Source organism: Myotis nattereri, assembly GCF_964212035.1.
Source record: "Myotis nattereri genome assembly, chromosome: 1".
In the NCBI taxonomy this organism is placed as follows: domain Eukaryota; kingdom Metazoa; phylum Chordata; class Mammalia; order Chiroptera; family Vespertilionidae; genus Myotis; species Myotis nattereri.
Genome location: NC_138075.1, coordinates 10,004,110 through 10,022,758, shown reverse-complemented (window position 1 = coordinate 10,022,758; position 18,649 = coordinate 10,004,110).

The window sequence follows — 18,649 nt, the reverse complement described above, 5'->3', positions numbered from 1 at the left end:
TTTCCTCGGTGTCAATATTTTCACTACAGCTGATTTCAAGCTGCCAACGTGGAGTCCCTACGCACCAAGGTGGGACTAGATGTGCGGTGCCGCCTGTTCTATAATATCACCTCCACGCAGGTACAATAGGTATGAATAACCCGAGAGCATAGGTAACAGGAAAACAATTACAAGGGGCAAGTTTGGAGTATTTATTAGCTTTGTTTGTTTAAAATGTTTTCACTTATTTTAAAAAGGGGAATGGGGAGAGAAGGGGAGAGAGACATTGATCACTGGTGACCCGCACACAGCCCCACCAGGGATCAAACACGCAGCCCGGGCTCCTGCCTCACTGGGAATGGAACCGGTGACCTTTCAGTGCACAGGACAATCCATGCCCCACCCACTGAGCACACCGGCCGGGGTATTACCTTTGTTTTTAACATACATTATTTAATCCCAAGTTCACATAAGTTAATTTATAGCCATGGCTGAGTCTAACACCTGGCTTGTGAAGTCCCTGGAAACACCACAGGCTCTCATAAGCCAGCACAGGCTGCCTCCAGCACAGCAAGGGGCACTGCCTGGTAGGGTGGGCTGAACAGAAGGAGCCAGCGAGGGTGAGAGTGTGGCCTCTGCCAGCAAATGCACTGGGCCCACAGGAGGGGCTGCACAGGACCACGGTCAGAAGCATGGATGGAGGAAGAGACTGGGCGCTCCCAGGGTCTGCCCGAATGTTCTCCCCCAGGGTCAGTGGGGTGGATGCGAGGGAAGACAGCTGGGTTGTGGCTCGGTGGCCGGCTGGTGAAGGGAGCTGAAGAAGGGGGTTGGGATGACCTTGCAGCCTAGGGGCCCCCCCACGCTCCATCCCCTCTCACAGGGCATCTCCATGGTGACCTTTCACCTGCGAGATGGGCAAGGATGAAAACCCATAAAGGAGTCAATGAAGGAGGGGTGTGGGGAACAGGCGCTCACTCTCAATTTGAGTGTGATCTGGCACAGAGGAGGGTTGGAAATTTGGCGTTATCTGTTAATTAAAAAATACATTTATACATTTTCCCTAAGCTATTTCTAGGATGATAACCTGTGAAACACTGGCACGTCTTCAAAATACACACACACACACACTCATGCACACTCATGCACACATGCGCGCACACCAGCACCCTAGTTCTACCACTTTCCCTGTTGCCCACCCGTCAGCCCCTGTGTCCTTCATGGAATCTTTTATGTTTGCAACCAGCCCTTTCACCAGGTCCAGAGAAACAGAAGTTCCTGTCCACCAACTGCCCTGAATGCCCGGGGAGGGCGCTGACATTCATTCACTGAGCAGCTACTATGGGCCAGAGCCCTTCCAAGCACTCCGTGGGAATAAAGGGATTCACTTCATTTGTTAGATGTGCTGACAAAAAGGGAGACTGACTCCCTCTTCCCAATTAGCACCAGAGAAATCACTGGATGAGAGACAGGCATGGGCTCCAGGGTATAAGACAGAAGGGAGACCCTGTAGAGACCTGGGTGGGGGCAGTGAGGGTGCTGAGTATACGCAGCACTGGAGGAGGGGGGACAGACGGAGATGAACTTTATCACGCCTGCTCTTGGGTCTCCCTTGCACAGCCCTGAACACGGGTCCTCAGGGCCTCTGGGTAGGTATCAGCCCTGGGTCACCTGTCAGGGCACAGGAGGGGAGGTGCCCAGGGAGGCAGGGATGGGCCAGTGCCCCAGGCACCCCCTTCTCCTGCTCCTCACCCCTAGGCTGGGGGCTGCAGCTGGGAGTCCCTTCCTCTCCTGTGGCTTCTCTCCAGGAGCTCAGGAGACAGTGACCGGGCGGGTGGGCAGGGACCGGAGCTCTCCACGCTGCCTGTGAGACACTCACTCCCGGAATCAGGGTGAGGGCAAGGCTGGTCCTTCTGGGGCTGCAAGTCACATGCCCTTCTCTGCGAGTGAGTCTAATTTCCCTCTCACAAGGACACCTGTCGATGCAACGAGGGCCTACCCATCCAAGACCCAAGGCCTCCTCTGAACTTGATTGCATCTGCAAAGGCCCTATTGCCAACAAGACCACGGTCACAATGTCCCATCCGCATGGATTTGGGGACACAGAACACACCTCAGAAGAGGTATCACACGGCACACGGAGCCCTGGGGTGGAGTGGAAACACCAGTCTCAGAACAGCAAGCTGGGCAGAAATTTCCCATAAATACTGGTAAATGCACAACCAGGCACCAGGACACATTTCCCTGTGGGCATGGTCTCTCCCCCGTGCACGTGTCTCAAGATGCACGCCTGCGACAAGCAGGGCCCCTTCTGAGCAGAGCGTGCAGAGGCCTCTGCACCAGGCTTTCCAGGAAGAAGTGGGGGCGCACTTCTGCATGCACCACCCACCCCTTTACAACTTGGCTGGAGAGGGGAAACTGGGCAGCTGCGCGGTTCCCTGCGCTGCCGCCTCCCGCCAGCAGGGGACTCCCTGCCCCTCAAGGAGCGCCGCGCGCCGCCCGGAAGTCCCGCCCCTGCAGGAAGTCAGCGAGGCGCCTGGGGAAGATGGCGAGGTCCCGGGGCACCGGAGTGTCTGGCCAGAGTAGCTGCTGGCAGCACGGGACCCTGGGGACCTCGGGGCGGACCTGGGCCTGGGGCGGCGGGAGGGGCCCTGGGGCGGCTGACCCTGCGGGGAGGAGCCCGGCAGGCGGCCTCGGAGGGCAGCCCCGCGGGGGACGTGCTCCTGCGGGGAGTCGGTCAGCTTCTGCGGGGAAGATGGGACGTGGGGGCCGCGGGGCGCGGGCTGGGGGCCGCCCCGCTCAGGCCCCGGGTCCTCCGGGCGTCGGCCTCCCCGCTCTGCCTGCACCAGCGGCTCCGGGCGCCCCTTCCGATTCGGGGTTTGTTTCTGAGAAAGACGCCCCCTCCCAGGCCGCCCGCCCGCCCTGCAGAGGGCGCTGGAGCCCCCGCCGCCTCTGCCCTGTGTGGCCCCCGCTCAGGGCGCTGCCCCAGGACTTCCCGGGCCCAAGGCCTCCGGTGTCGGACGGGACCCTCCTCAGCCACAGGGTTCAGCTCAGACAGAATGTCCCCGACCCCCGGCAGCAGGTCAGGCGTCCGCTGGACGGGGCACCGGAGGTCATTGTCCGCTTCCCCCGTCAGCCTTCCCCGGGGCGGGAAGGAAGCCAGGAAGGACCCGCTGCGGGGCCTCATCACGGAGCCTCGGGCTCAGAGCGAGGAGCTCTCTGCACGCGGGTCCATGAGGCTCCAGGTCTGGGGTTTCAGCAGCGTCCCCGTGGGGCCCAGAGTGGGTCACACCCCTGGGGTGCGTCCCTGAGCTGCTGTCCAGTCATTTATCCATCAGACACCTGCAGATCTGCGTGCAAGTCCCATCGGAACCAGTGTGCGAGCTTAACAACTTCAGCAACATGAAGGGCATTGCTCGTTTTAAATGCTCCACTGATGATAGTTTATATTGAAGACATCAAATACATTCAAAATTTCAGGTATTTGATGTAGTTAAGTAATTCCCATCGTGTGTTGAAAACATTCAACCTGAGTATCTATACTAATAAACTAAGAGTAATATGCTAATTAGACCAAGAGACCTTCCGGACAAAGCCAGAGGCTTGGCTGGTCTGCACACTGACCCCAAACAGCCCTCAGCCCCTCGCCCAGGCTGGCCCTGCCCCCCAAGGGGACCACCACCCTGATCTGTGACCCACTTCAGGGCAGGCTAGCCAGCCCCCACCTATGCACCAGGCATCTATACTATCTATACTAATAAAAGGGTAATATGCTAATTAGACTGGAAGATCTTCCAGCTGTCCTTCCGGACAAAGCCATTGCAGTGGGTCCAAGGCAGAGGTGGTTAGGGGTGATCACGCTGGCGAGGGGTGCAGGCCGGCAGAGGGGTAGTTGCGGGTGATTAGGCTGGCAAGAGGGGGCAGTTGGGGATGAGAAGGGCAGTAGGGGGTGGAGGTGGGAGAGGACAGTTGGGGGCGAGCAGGCCATCAGGCAGAGTGGTTAGGGGCAATAAGGCAGGCAGGCAGGTGAGTGATTAGGAGCCAGCGGTCCCAGATTGGAGAGGGTGCACGACAGGCTGAGGGACAACCTGCCCCCTCCACACACACACACACACACACACACACACACACACATGAATTTCATGCACTGGGCAACTAGTTTTCTATATAAATAATGTTTATGTCTGCAGAATTCTAATTTTTAAAATATCTTTCTATTGATTTCAGAGAGGAAGGAAGAGGGAGAGAGAAAGAAACACCAATGCTGAGAGAGAATCATTGATCGGTTGCCTCCTGCAGGCACCACATTGGGGATTGAGCCCGCCACCTGGGCATGTGCCCTGACCAGGAATCAAACTTCGCGTCCCTGGTTTGAAGGTCAACTTTCAACCACTGAGTCATGCCGGCTGAGCTAATGTCTCTTTTTTAAGTTATATTTGAGCATAATGTATGGTCATAGGATGCTCTTCAGGTTGATTTTCGTGAAGGGGCTCCAGGAGGGAGTTTACAGGTTACATTTATTATTTGTTACCCACAGAATATCCCTTGTCTATGAGCGCTGGCCTCTGTGAAGTAGTTCCCTCCTGCCCAACTGCGCCTTTCTCTGGAGGCTTCTAGCATTTAGTGTTTGCCCTTCAGCAATGACGCGTGTATATCACACTCTAACCTGTGTGGTTGAGCTCACCTGCACTCACAGTTGAAGCAGTCCCCCATAACCTGCTTTTCCCCTCCAGGTTTGCTCTTGTAGCTCCTGTTCCTCAGAATTTAATCTTTTACATCTAGTGGCCAAGTGGCTGGTCACACCTGCTAGTGCTCTTGGGGTCTTCCTTCCCAGGTCCCACAGGACTGCGATTAGCAGGTCTCCCTTCCCAGCTGCACCTTCCACACGGCTCCATGCCCCCACCTCGTCCTGCTGCTGCCTCCTTCTCCACAATGCGTGCTGTTAGATGTGCAGCGTTGCAGACAGAGATGTATGGTGGTCTTTTTCCAAGGAATCAGAAGGCTGCTGGCCGAGGCAGTCCACCTTAACCTAGAAGACGAGAGAGTATGCTTACAGGCAGGTCCCAGTGCTGTGGTGGATTGCTCTGTGCTGTATCCACCAGTTTGCGTGGCCCTGTATCATACTCTACACTCAGACTGGATTTTAAAGGGTATGCCCTGTGGGCGTGTGTATCCTACCATGTGTATATTGACACGATGATTTTAAAAGTACTGACTCTTTCAACATAAACACTTCAGCTTGTTGAAAAGAAGGATCCCTGAGAGTAACTTGCTGCCACGATTGTCAGGTGTTGCGATGACATTTGGTGTGTTTCATTGGTGCAGGTAGGAGCTCCCTTTCTGGAGGTCGTGGTGAGGAAGTTTGATGACGTCTATAAAAAGGGAAGCGAGGAAAACCAAGATGGCGGCATAGGTAAACACCGGAGATTGCTGCCTCGCACAACCACTTCAAGAATACAACTAAAAGACGGAACGGACATCATCCAGAACCACAGGAAGGCTGGCTGAGTGGAAATTCTACAACTAGAAGGAAAGGGAAAAGCATACCGAGACTCAGAGGAGGTATGGTGTGGAAGTAAAGTACAGAGGTACAGAGGCACAAGTGGAGAGGGCTGGCCGCTGAGGACATGGTTGTTTTTTTCAATCAGGAGGGAGTCTCAAGCTCTGAGCTCCATTTCGGGGCGAGTCTCTGGGGGCCCGGACTCATACGGGAGAAACTGGACTGTCTGGCATCAGTCGGAACTCGAGGGCAGCTTTCTCTTGGAGGTGCTTGCGACGATTTCCCGGACACTGAGAAGCGGGGCCTCTGAGGCAGCTATAGCTGCTTGTTCCCCCCTGTTGATCCCCTGGGACCCCACCCCACCCAAGCCATGCAGGGAGGCTTTTGCTTATGAAAGGCCTGGCCCTTTGCAATCTGAAAATTACATAACAAACTGCAGCTGGCACAAGGCCCCAGGCAACTCGCATTGCTTCACAGCTGGCTCCTGCTAGGTAGCCTCCAGCAGAGGCTAGATTAGCACCTCCTTAGAGATCCAGGAGCCAGTGTGCCTGGTGGTCAGAGTGGGACCATCCAGATTGCAGCTCCTCAGATCCATAAAGGACACACTCAGGGGGCAGACTCAGTGAGCACCAAAGCCCCACTGAAGCAAGTCTTGCCCTGGAGGGGTGTCTCCAGCATAGAAGTTCTCCCACTGCAGACACAGCTGATTCTCATCCAATTGGCCTGGAGGTCAATCCCTCCCAGTATTACCTACAACAATCAAGGTTTAACTACAACAAGACTGCGCACAAAGCCCACAAAGGGGTGCACCAAAAGTGTCCACCTCAGGTAATTGGGGAGGCTGAGCCACTGGGCACTATAGAACACCTAGCACAGAAAGCCACTCTATCAACACAGGGAAGCAGCCAAAATGCAGAGACAAAGAAACAGGTCACAAATGACAGAAATGGAGGAAATCAAACTACTAGATATAGAGTTCAAAACCACGCTCTTAAAGTTTTTCAAGAACTTCTTCAAACTGCCGATAAATTTAGTAAGACCCTCAAAAAGTCTGGTGAGACCGCCGATAAATGTAGTGAGACCCTCAAGAAAACTAGTGAGACCCTCGAGGTTATGAAAAAGGACCAACTAGAAATTAAGCATACATTGACTGAAGTAAAGAATATTATGCAGAGTTCCCACAGCAGACCAGAGGCTCGCAAGAATCAAGTCAAAGATCTGAAGTACGAAGAAGCAAAAAACAGCAAACCGGAGAAGCAAAATGAAAAAAAATCCAAAAATACGAAGCTAGTGTAAGGAGCCTCTGGGACAGCTTCAAGCGTACCAACATCAGAATTATAGGGGTGCCAGAACAAGAGAGAGAGCAAGATATTGCAAACCTATTTGAAGAAAGAATGACAGAAAACTTCCCCTACCTGGTGAAAGAAATAGACTTACAACTCCAGGAAGCGCAGAGAACCCCAAACAAAAGGAATCCAAAGAGGACCACTCCAAGACACATCATCATTAAAATGCCAAGAGCAAAAGACAAAGAGAGAATCTTAAAAGCAACAAGAGAAAGACAGTCAGTTACCTACAAGGGAGTACGCATATGACTGTCAGCTGATTTCTCAACAGAAACTTTGCAGGCCAGAAGGGAGTGGCAAGACATATTCAAAGTGATGAATGCCAACAACATACAACCAAGATTACTTTATCCAGCAAAGCTACCATTCAGAATTGAAGGTCAGATATAGAGCTTCACAGATAAGGAAAAGCTAAAGGAGTTCATCACCACCAAACCAGAATTATATGAAATGCTGGAAGGTATCCTTTTAGAAGAGGAAGAAGAAGAAAATGGTAAAGATACAAATTATGAACAACAAATACACATCTATCAACAAGTGAATCTAAAAATCAAGTGAATAAATAATCTGATGAACAGAATAAACTGGTGATTATAATAGAATCAGAGGCACAGAAAGGGAGTCGACTGACTATCCTTGGGGGGAAGTGGGAAGAGACTAGACAAAAATCATGCATCTATGAATGAGGACAAGGGGGTGGGGGGGAGGACGGAGGGTGGGAGGGGAACCAGGGGGAGGGAAGCTATGGGGGGAAAAAAGAGGAACATCTGTAATCTGAACAATAAAGATTTAATTTTTTTTTTTTTAAAAGGGAAGCGAGGCCAAAGAGTATGACAACCTTGTTCACCGTCATTGTCCATTTGTATGACTTTCATGTGGCTCAGTCTCTCCTCGTATTCAACATTTTGGAAAAACTTACTGGGAATTTCACTGAGAAAGATATGGAACTGATCCTATTAATGCTGAGAAATTTGGGCTTTTCATTGAGAAAAGATGATGTTTTGTCCCTAGAAATGATCAAAGAGACCCAGGCCAAAGCCATCGGGGCAGGCGGCAAGTTCCAGGACAAGACCAGGTACGATTGGTCACTCAGTCTGCCTCCTAAGTGCCTATATCCGCAGAAGCTGACCAGCACAGAGAAATAAGTGATGTAAATGCTATGTTTCATTTGCTAGTAATCTGTTATCTTCTGCTTCTGTGATTTGATTTTTTAATCTTTAAAACTATAGGCCTGGTGCACGGATTCGGCTCTCTGACATCCCCCGAGGGGTCCCAGATTGTGAAAAGGACCCCACCGGTGCACGATCAGGGCCATGGAGCGACCATGGGAGGTCTCCAGGGCATGTCGGGCCTGTCTGGCCCAGTCGGGATCATCTGGACCCCAGAAGCAAGCTAACCTACCAGTGAGAGCTTCTGCCCTCTGGTGGTCAGTGCGCGTCATAGCGACTGGTCGAACAGTTAGGGACAGTTAGCATGTTAGGCTTTTATATGTATTGACTAGAGGCCTGATACATGGGATTCGTGTATTGGTGGGGTGGCATGGCCTGCAGGGACCTGCCCAGTGTGGAAGCGCCACTCATCTTGGTCAGCCTAGTGGCACTCCCACTGTGGGAGCACACTGACCACCAGGCAGCAACTCCTACGTTGAGCGTCTGCCCCCTGGTGGTCAGTGGGCATCATAGCAACTGGTCATTTTTCTGGTCATTCTGCCATTCAGTCGCTGGGCTTTTATTATATAGGATGTGAACAAGCCTTGTTTCATTACTAAGAATTAGGATATCTTGTGAGTTCAAGAACTGATTTATTTAACACTCATCTATTCAAAACATGTTCACTGAGGAAGGCCCTGTGGTTCGGGGCTCAGGTGTCAGCGTACCTGGACTTCTGCTCAGCCCCCGGACAGCAATGTGACCTGAGTCTTCCAAGCCTCAGTTTCCCCTTCTAGAAAGCAGGGCTTGGCATGGCTCTGGCCTCGTTTCCTTTTCTACAAATCAGAGATAGGGGAGGGCGGGGGAGCCCCTAGGGATGTGTGAGTAACAGGAAAAGGGTTCATGTGGGACCCACAGGGGAGCAGGGCAGGGGCCGTTGCAAGGACTTGGGCTTTTATCCTGGAGGCACCTGAAGGGTTCTGAGTGGGAAAGTGGCACGGGAAGTCTTCTTGCTAAGGGTCCCTTTCGCTACAATGTAGAAGATGGAGGTAGTCAGGCAGGTATACCCCCCTTCAGGGTTCGGAGATGGCGGTGGGAGGATTAGCTCAGTTGCAGTGGGTGTGGGTGTGGGAGTGAGGACTGACCAGGTGGGGTATGGGTGGGACGGGAGGCCAGGGTCAGCCCATGTCCTCAGCTTGGGCCTTCAGGGGACAGGAGGACATGCAGGAGACCCAGGCTCAAAGGGAAGCTGGGCTCTTTTCTGAATCCCGTGATATTCACTGGGAGGAGTTATGATCTGAGCCCCTGAGGAGGTCCTGAGGCCCTGAGGTGGGAAGCCTCAGGGTTAGAAACACGGACATTCAGACATTTGAGAGGAAGAGCGGGAGGAAGGTCACTGGAGACAGGCCACAGTGGTCCAGAGAAGCTTCCTTGTATTGAATGCCCAGAGGTCCGGTTTAAAACACAGAAGTCGGCCTGGCCAACATGGCTCAGTGGTTGAGCCTGGATCTATGAACCAGGAGGTTGTGGTTTGATTCCCGGTCAGGGTACATGCCCGGTTGCAGGCTCCATCCCCAGTGTGGGGCGTGCAAGAGACAGTGAGCAATTATTCTCTCCCATCATTGATGTTTCTCCCCTTCCTCTTTCCTCTTTGAAATCAATAATGTGTGTGTGTGTGTGTGTGTGTGTGTGTGTGTGTGTGTGTGTGTGTGTATATATATATATATATATATATATATATATATATAGTTTGTTTTGTTTTAATCCTCACCCAAGTATATTTTTCTATTGACTTTTTAGACAGAGTGGAAGAGAAAGGGAAAGACAGAGAGAAACATCAGTGTGAGAGACACACATTGATGGGTTGCCTGTTGCACATGCCCCGACCAGGGCCTGGGCCAGGTAGGAGCCTGCAGCCTAGGTACCCCCTTGACTGGAATTGGACCCAGGACCTTTCAGTCCACAGGCTGACACTCTGTCCACCGAGCCAAACCAACTAGGGCAATAAAAATATGTTTTTTAAAAATAAATAAATTAAAAAAAAAATAAAAACAGAAGTCAGCAGAGACTGGAAGTACTCTCCTGGTTGCCTAGGGCTGGCGGGTTGTGGGAATCAGGGCATGGCTTTTAATATGTGCTTGGAGCTTCTTTTTGGTGAGCTATGAAAACGTTCTAAAATTGTGGCGATGGATGCACAACCTTAAATATACTCAGTGTACACTTTGAATGGGTGTTTGGTGGTTCATGAATTATATCATTTAAAAGTCAACATTTGGAGGAATCTCAGAAAGGGGTATGTGGGAAGTCTCTGTACTATTCTTGCAACTTTTCTCTCAGTATGACATTATTTTAGATTAAAAGTTAAAGAAATGAAAAGGCCAGGAGTGGGGGGAAGGAATGGCAACTGTCGTGGAGAGGAGGGTGACTCAGAGCACAGGGTCAGGAGGGAGGTGCACATGTGGAGGGATCAGTGGGAGGAGTTGCGGGGGGTTGTGGGGAGCACGAGAGGGAACCAGAGATCTGTGGGTAGTGGTCAGGGCCCTGGTGGAGGTCCGATGCCAGATTTATGTTAAATTACTGCAGAGGCTGGAGTGGGGATGGTCTGCCTGAGACCATGAGGTTTACCAGCAGTGATGGCCACGGGCAGAGTTGGTTTATTTCTTCCCACGTTGAAGGTCGGTTATATAGACAATTTGAAATGATGGCTTTCTCTTTCTTTTGTTTATATTTTTAGGATTCGCTCTATGCTGGAAACGATGTTGGTCCTGAAGAGCGATGACATGCGGAGGACTCTGGGCTTTGACCCTGAACCTGTAGAGAAACTGAGGAAATTGCAAAGAGCTTTGGGGAGTCACTTTTACTCCCAGTGCTTTGAGTTCCCTGGGGACGTGGACCCACCGTGGACGTCTGGGAGGTAGTTGGGGCTGTGAGTCAGGGGCCCAGCCTGGTCAGCAAGAGTTCCGAGGGATCGAATGGCGACTGCGTTTCTGTGGTGAGACCCTGTGAGTGGCCCGTGTGCAGGGGAGTCCCTGTGAGTTAGGCATCCCCCACACTTAGCCTGTGGTGCTGGACTCGGCTGTGCAGCAGAATCATCAGAGAACTCTTTGATCACTTTGGAAGAGGGCCCACCAGGACCAGAGGCGTTAGCCTAGGAGGAGAGGGGACTTGTCTCTTTAACCTCCACAGGTTTTTACGTGGGGCCACAGCTGAGACCCACTGCCTCTCCAGTCAGGGCGAGGACTCTGTAACTTCCTTTTTATTTTTTAAGAGAATCATTTCATTTATATATATATAAATTTAATTATTATATATAAATTTATAAATTATAATATATAAATTTAATTATCTGTTTGTTTTTCAACATCATTTTTTTAAAATCCTCATTCGAGGGTATTTTCCATTGAATTTTAGAGAGAGTGGAAGAGAGAGGGAAAGATAGAGAGAAATATCGATGTGAGTGAAACACACTGCACTCGCCCTGGAGCCTGCCACCGAGGTATGTGCCCTTGACCGGAATCGAACACAGAACCCTTCAGTCTACAGCAGCGGTTCTCAACCTGAGGGTCTCGACCCCTTGGGCGGTCAAAAGACCTTTTTACAGGGGTCGCCTAAGACCATCCTGCATATCAGATATTTACATTACGATTCATAACAGTAGCAACATTACAGTTGTGAAAATAATTGTATGGTTGGGTCACAGCATGAGGAACTGTATTTCAAGGGCCAGAAGGTTGAGAACCATTGGTCTACAGGATGACGCTCTATCCACTGAGCCAAACCGGGTAGGGCTTTAATATATATTTTTATTGGTTTCAGAGAGGAAGGGAGAAGGGGGGAGAGAGAGAGAAACATCAATAAGAGAATCATTGATTGGCTGCCTCCTGCATACTCCCCACTGGGGATTAAGCCCACAACTGGGGCATGTGCCCTGACCTGGAATCAAACCATGACCACCTGGCTCATAGGTTGATGCTCAACTACTGAGCCAGGCCAGCTAGGTTCAGGTGCCAGTAAAAATGTTTGTATAGCCGAAACCGTTTTGGCTCAGTGGATGGAGCGTCGGCCTGCGGACTGAAAGGTCCTAGGTTCGATTCCGGTCAAGGGCATGTACCTGGGTTTGCGGGCGCATCCCCAGTGGGAGATGTGCAGGAGGCAGCTGATCGATGTTTCTCTCTCATCGATGTTTCTAACTCTCTATCTCTCTCCCTTCCTCTCTGTAAAAAACCAATAAAATATATTTAAAAAAAAAATGCTTGTATAAATAAAAAAAATGTATTGCTGGTTTAGTTCTCTTCAAGGTATTCTTTGAATCTATTGGGAAATTTGGTAAGAATGTAGAAGTTAAAATTTGAAAATTACCTTCTAATATCTAATGGAACCCATTATTTCTTTAAATCTATCCCAGGGATATGCTTACTGATTAGAGAGAGAGAGAGAATCGTTGATGTTAGAGAAAAGCATCAGTTGGTTGCCTCTCATATACACCTCCACTGGGGGCTGAACGCCCAACCCAGGTATGTGCCCTGACTGGGAATTGAACCCACAGCCTTTCCATGTACACAATGATGACCAAACCAACTGAGCCACCCCAGCCTGGTCATGGAACCAATTTTTAGAAAAGAAAACCTTGTATTACTCCTAGATTTCTGCATATCCAAGGTCCAAAATACAGCTAAGTCAATGGGTCTTGATGGAACACCTTGATGACTTTGAGTGGGTTAAATGAGATATAATGTATGCAACATGCTCATCTCTGTGCCAGGCGGGCACTCACTCTTTTGTAGTTTCAGCCAGCCTCATCCTGTTTTCTGTGTCATTGTTATGTATTTTCCTTAAAAGAGCTCTGGGTTCATAAATTTTGCATCATTTCTCTGAAATGCTGGCCCTAAAAATTGGGAGCAGAGAGTTTAAAACTTTAGCATACACTTGATATCTCATCAGCATAAGCTCATAAATTCAACCATTATTGGAATCTTGCTTTGCATAATGATGACAAGAGAAGTAATTTTCAATATATCAAGATTCTTTTTTAAAAAAAATTCTATTGGAGGATATTTTTCCATTGATTTTTAGAGAGAGTGGAAGAGAGAGGGAAAGACAGAGAGAAACATTGATGTCAGAGAAACACATCGATTGGTTGCCTCCAGCAGGTCCAGGACCAGGGAGGAGTCTGCAACCAAAGTACATGCCCTTGACTGGAACTGAGTCTGCTGGTCAACACTCTATCAACTGCACCAAACCTGCCAGGAGAAGATTCTTTAAATTTATATGTTATGTGCTGTGTTCTCCGTTCCGGTCACTACATCTACAAATTTGTTTCCAGTTTAGATTACATTTTGTTTGACATCATTTTAAATCTCATTATGCTTCCCACAAATGAAGACTATTTTATGAGATAGGTTCTAAAAGAGAAATTGATTGAGGTAGTTATGAAATAATAACACCTTTAGGTGGGATTTTTCCCCCTTTTTCTTTTGTTAGGGGCAGGAATAGAATATTAGGGACTAGCTATAATTATAAGAAATATTACTAATAATGGTGCTCTATTAACCATGATTGCTCTGTTTTGATTAGAGAAAGCACGTTCTAATCTGTTTGAGAGTTGTACACCCTGAGGCATTGGAGCTAACATGGAAATGCAGCTCCCAACGGCCTAGGTTAACATCCTTGTTGCCTGTAAGCTGGTCCCTGAGTCATGCAACCCCCAGCCCGAATTGCATGTGACCTGTAAGCACTGTACCTTGCCTACTTTCCATGCGTGGGATTTCTACTTTCCCATGGAATCTGTGTCTTTCTACCCAAGAGAAGCAGCTGGCTTATGGGGAGAGTAGAGCAGATGTTTGTGGATGACCTGCTGCGCTCCCATTCTGCCCACATTAATGGAATAAACGCCATATATGAGTCAACCCATGTTTCTGCTACATTGGTTCAAGTAGTAACCAGCAGCCTGGGCCCATTGGTTGTCTGGTTTCACTTTAAGTAATTTTATAACAGTTATTGGAACTGGATAAGTAATAAAAATGCCAATCAGTACTTTTTTTCTTCAAACCTCAGTCCACATATTGCATTTACTTAAAATTTTTAAAATTTCTTTTAAATTAAGAATGAGTTTTTTATTTAACCCAAGTAAAACCATTACCAGTTTAGAAAATAATTAAAACACTCTTAGTGCATTGATTGACAGCCTAAAGGTTTAAATTCTGTTTTGAGGACACCTGCATATTTGTTCTCTAAATGTCTTTCTTGATTGTGCTAATTTAATACTCCTTGCACAGAAAGTTATGTACAATATCTTTTTGATAAAATCTTTTCCAGTCCGGCCGGTGTAGCTCAGTGATTGAGCGTCAAACTATGAAGTAGAAGGTCATGGTTCCATACCCTGTCAGGGCACATGTGTGGGTTGGGGGCTCGATTCCCATTATGGGGCCTGGAGGAGGCAGCCGATTGATGATTCTCTCATCATTGGTGCTTCTGTCTCTCCCTCCATCTCCTTTCCCCTCTGAACTCAATAAAGATATATTTTTAAAAGTAAGTAAATAAAGTATTTTCCAAATATACAACTTTACTTTCTTCATTTTTCTTGTAAACTACACATTAGTGAATGGTCTGTCAAATTGTGTTTTAGGCAGTTGACTGGTGGAGTTCAGGTGTTCTAATGTATGAACTATTCACAGTCAATGGGGAGAAGAATTTCGGAGGTGAGCTCTCTAGGTAAGACTCCACAAAATAAAATGAATGTGTTGTTACCAAATTAGAATTAAGCAGTTAATTTGAATTGATATAGGATATATATAGTTATACCTTTATGTTTTATATGCCCAGATAGATGTTAAGTGTCATAGGGAGAGTGTCCTAATATTTGTGTGTTCCAAAGCAGTTAGCATGGGGCATAAGCTGCTGGCAGAGCCATTTAGAATGCAGGCCATGGAGCTATTTGGGATGGGTGGCATGGAAACAGTGGAATGTTTGGTGTGGAGTGGGTGGGCGTGGAGTCGGTGGGTGTGGAGTCGGTTGTGTGTGGAGTCGGTGGGTGCGGAGTCGGTGTGTGAAGAGTCGGTGGACGTAGAGTCGGTGAACTTAGAGTCGGTGAACTTACAGTTGGTGAACGTAGAGTCAGTGAGCGCGGAGTCGGTGAGTGCAGAGCCTTTTCATGTGTAGGAAGGGACTGTGCCTGCCTCCCCCTTGGGGCTGTTGTGAAGAGTGAATGTGCAAGGACAGAGGGCACCTAGTGCAGGGCTGGGGATGGGCAGAGAGACGGTGCCCAGGTGACTCCAGAGTCTGAGCGAACCCTGCCCGCTGCCAGGCTTTGATCAGATCTGTGTCCACTGATGGGAGGTCCATGGCTTCCCTCCTACCAAGAATCTCGGGTTCTGGGCCCTGTGGGGAAAATGAACACGAGATGGAAAAGCAGCAGCTACCGCCCACTCCCAGTCGTTAGAACGCATGAGTGGGGCCAGCCTTGGGAAACTGCCCGCCAAGAGAAACGGTCGCATCCCATTATGTGTGTCCCCAGACTGAAGGCACCTGGGGGAGACTCAGCCCCCTAAGACACCGAGTGGTTCTGGGAGGCTCCTGGGCGGGAGCGGAGATGAGGGGAAAGAGCTGAACGGCTCCCCCATGTGTGCTGGGCCCTGGGACAGGAGTAAGTCCAGCGGACTCCTCCCATGAGGGGGCCTCGAGGGCCCAGCCATGGCGTCCCACACCCAGCATGTGCCTGACCCCCAGAGGCCCATAGTATTGTTTGTTGTGCCTTAGCCCTCATTTCCAGGAAACTGCCGAGAGCTGCCGAGAGCTGTTGGTTTTCCAAGAGGACGTGTGTAAACTGTTCAGATAGGAACTGTGTGTTGAACAAAAGCTCACCCATAGCCATTTATTTCCCGGACCCAGATCAGTGAAGTGACTGTGGAATTGAGAGGCCTGGACTCAGCCCTCTAACCCGGAATAGACTCTTAGCCCCACCCCTTCCTTGTTAAGGAAACAGCTCAGCGAAGTCCATACCTGTCAGCAGGTGCACTCATCCTATAGACAAGGCTGTACATGTCAGACACTCTCCCACCACGTGTACAACGGATTGGGGCACTTTTAGGTTTATGTTGTGCCCTTCTCTGACTTTCTGCTACAGGGTTGGGGCTGCTGCCCACGCAGTGACCTGCTGTTGGTGAAGGGTTGCTTGCTAAGCTCAGCGGCTTGAGTTGGCAACACTTAAGGTCCTCAAAACAGACAGGGCCTTCCCGGCCGGGGCCAGTGCCCCGGTTGTGGGCTCCACGCCCAGGGGTGGCCTGTGGGAGGCAGCTGATCAGTGATTCTCTCTCATCATTGTTGTTTCTATCTTTCCCTCTTCCTTCCTCTCTGAGATCAGTCTATATATATATATAAAAGCCAAACGACCAGCTGACTGGCCAGTAGCTATGACACGCACTGACCCCCAGAGGGCAGATGCTCAACACAGGAGCTGCTGAGCTGCTATCACTTGGCAGTTGCAGTTCTCAGGTGATGCACCCAAAACCCGAGAGGAGGAAGCCCAGTTCTGGGGTGTGTCACATGAGAACCACCCTCTTGCAATCTGTGACCCCTCAGGGGATGTCAGAGAGCTGGTTTCAACACGATCCCCACAGACCAGGCCTAGGGATCCCACCGGTGCATGAATCCATGCACTGGGCCTCTAGTAAAAATATATTTATGTCCTATAGAATAAAAACCTAATATGCTAAGTGTCCAGTCATCCATTCAGCCAGTCAAAGCAATATGCTAATGATATGCTAAAGCCGCTCAACTGCTCACAATGACGTGCACTGACCGCCAGCGGGAAGACGCTCCAATTGGTAGGTGAGCTTGCTGCTGGGGTCTGGCCGATAGGGACTGAGCGAGATGGGCGGGACACATCCTGGAGCCCTCCCGCTGTCCGTCCCCGGTTGGCCAACCTCACACATCTCTCAACTGCCCTGATCATGCACCAGTGGGGTTCCTCAGTCTGGCCTATGCCCTCTTGAAATGCAGGACCCCTCAGGAGATATCGGAGAGCCGGTTTCGGCCCAATCCCACAGGCCAGGTCGAGGGACCCCACTGGTGCACAAATTTGGACCCCAGGCCTCTAATATATCTACACTAATAAAAGACAAACATGCAAATTGACCATACCTTCACTATGGCTTAAGCCATGCCCACCAGCCAATCAGACCGACTATATGCAAATTAACCCAACCAAGATGGCAGCCGGCAGCCACGGAGCTGGTGCAAGCAGGAGGCTTGGTTACCCCAGTGATAGAGGAAGCCAGGCTTCCCGCCCTCCCTGGCCAGCTTGAGCTCCACTCAAGGCAACACAGTTTCAATTATAGAAGATAAATAATCCCCAGATACCTGCTTTCAGCCGGCCATGGCCAAGGAGCCGGAGCGAGCAGGAGGCTTGAGTTGCCCCTGGCGATGGAGGAAGCCAAGCTTCCTGCCCTCCCTGGCTGGCTCTGAGCTCCACTCAAGGTTACAAAGTTTCAATTATAGAAGGTAAATAAAACCCAGAAAAAAAAGAAAGAAAAAAAGGAGAGGCTGGGAGCTTCCGTCGCCGGGGGCTTGGCCAGCCTGAAAACGGCTTTCAGCCCCTCACCCAGACTGGCCAGGCACCCCAGCAGGACCCCCACCCTGATCCAGGACACCCTTCATGGCAAACCAGCCGGCCTCCACCCGTGCACCAAGCCTCTATCCTATATAATAAAAGGGTAATATGCAAATTGACGCTAACAGCAGAACGACAGTGAATGACTGGTCACTATGACACACACTGACCACCAGGGGGCAGATGCTCAATGCAAGAGCTGTCCCCTGGTGGTCAGTGCGCTCCCACAGGGGAAGCTCTGCTCAGCCACAAGCCAGGCTGATGGCTGCCAGGAGAGCGGTGGTGGCGGGAGCCTCTCCCACCTCCTCAGCAGCACTAAGGATGTCCAACTGCAGCTTAGGCCTGCTCCCCGCTGGTAAGTGGACATCCCCTGAGGGCTGCCGGGCTGCCAGAGGGATGTCTGACTGCCAGCTTGGGCCCGATCCCCCAGGGAGCGTGGCTAAGCCAGCAGGTCGTTATCTCCTGAGGGGTCCCAGACTGCGAGAGGGCACAGGCCGGGCTGAGGGACTTCCCCCCACTCCCCCCTCCCCCCACGGAGTGCACAAATTTTTGTGCACCGGGCCTCTAGTGTGTGTGTGTGTGTGTGTGTGTGTGTGTGTGTAGGAGAAGGCTTGACTGCTCTGTTGCTTTTCTCTAATAATGGATGTATGTGAGTGACTGTTGCAAAAAGGGTATCTACTGGTGTTTAGGATGTGGGTTGAGCTGTGATTTGGGAGTCCCTACGGTCTTTCCAAGACATGTTAAACCTGCTAAGGGGCCGCAGAGCAGCCTGTCATCACATTACTTGCTTTAAAGCCTGCGTTGTATGCCACTTTGTTCAGACACCACTCAGAGACATTGGGTGTCTTCATCACCTAGGCCACTGGGTCAGCATTTCTTTTAGTGGCTGTAGGTCTCCCATCCGGGCACTGTGTTGGTGTCACTTCTGTGCAGCTGTGTTTTTGGAAGTGAGCAGGTGCATGGAGGCCCTTCATCCTGGGGGAATGAGGGTGGCATGGGGGAATGCATGGGGCCTGCCCAGAGGGTGGCATGGGGGCATCCTCACCACTCCCCTCTTCCTGCACTAGGATCG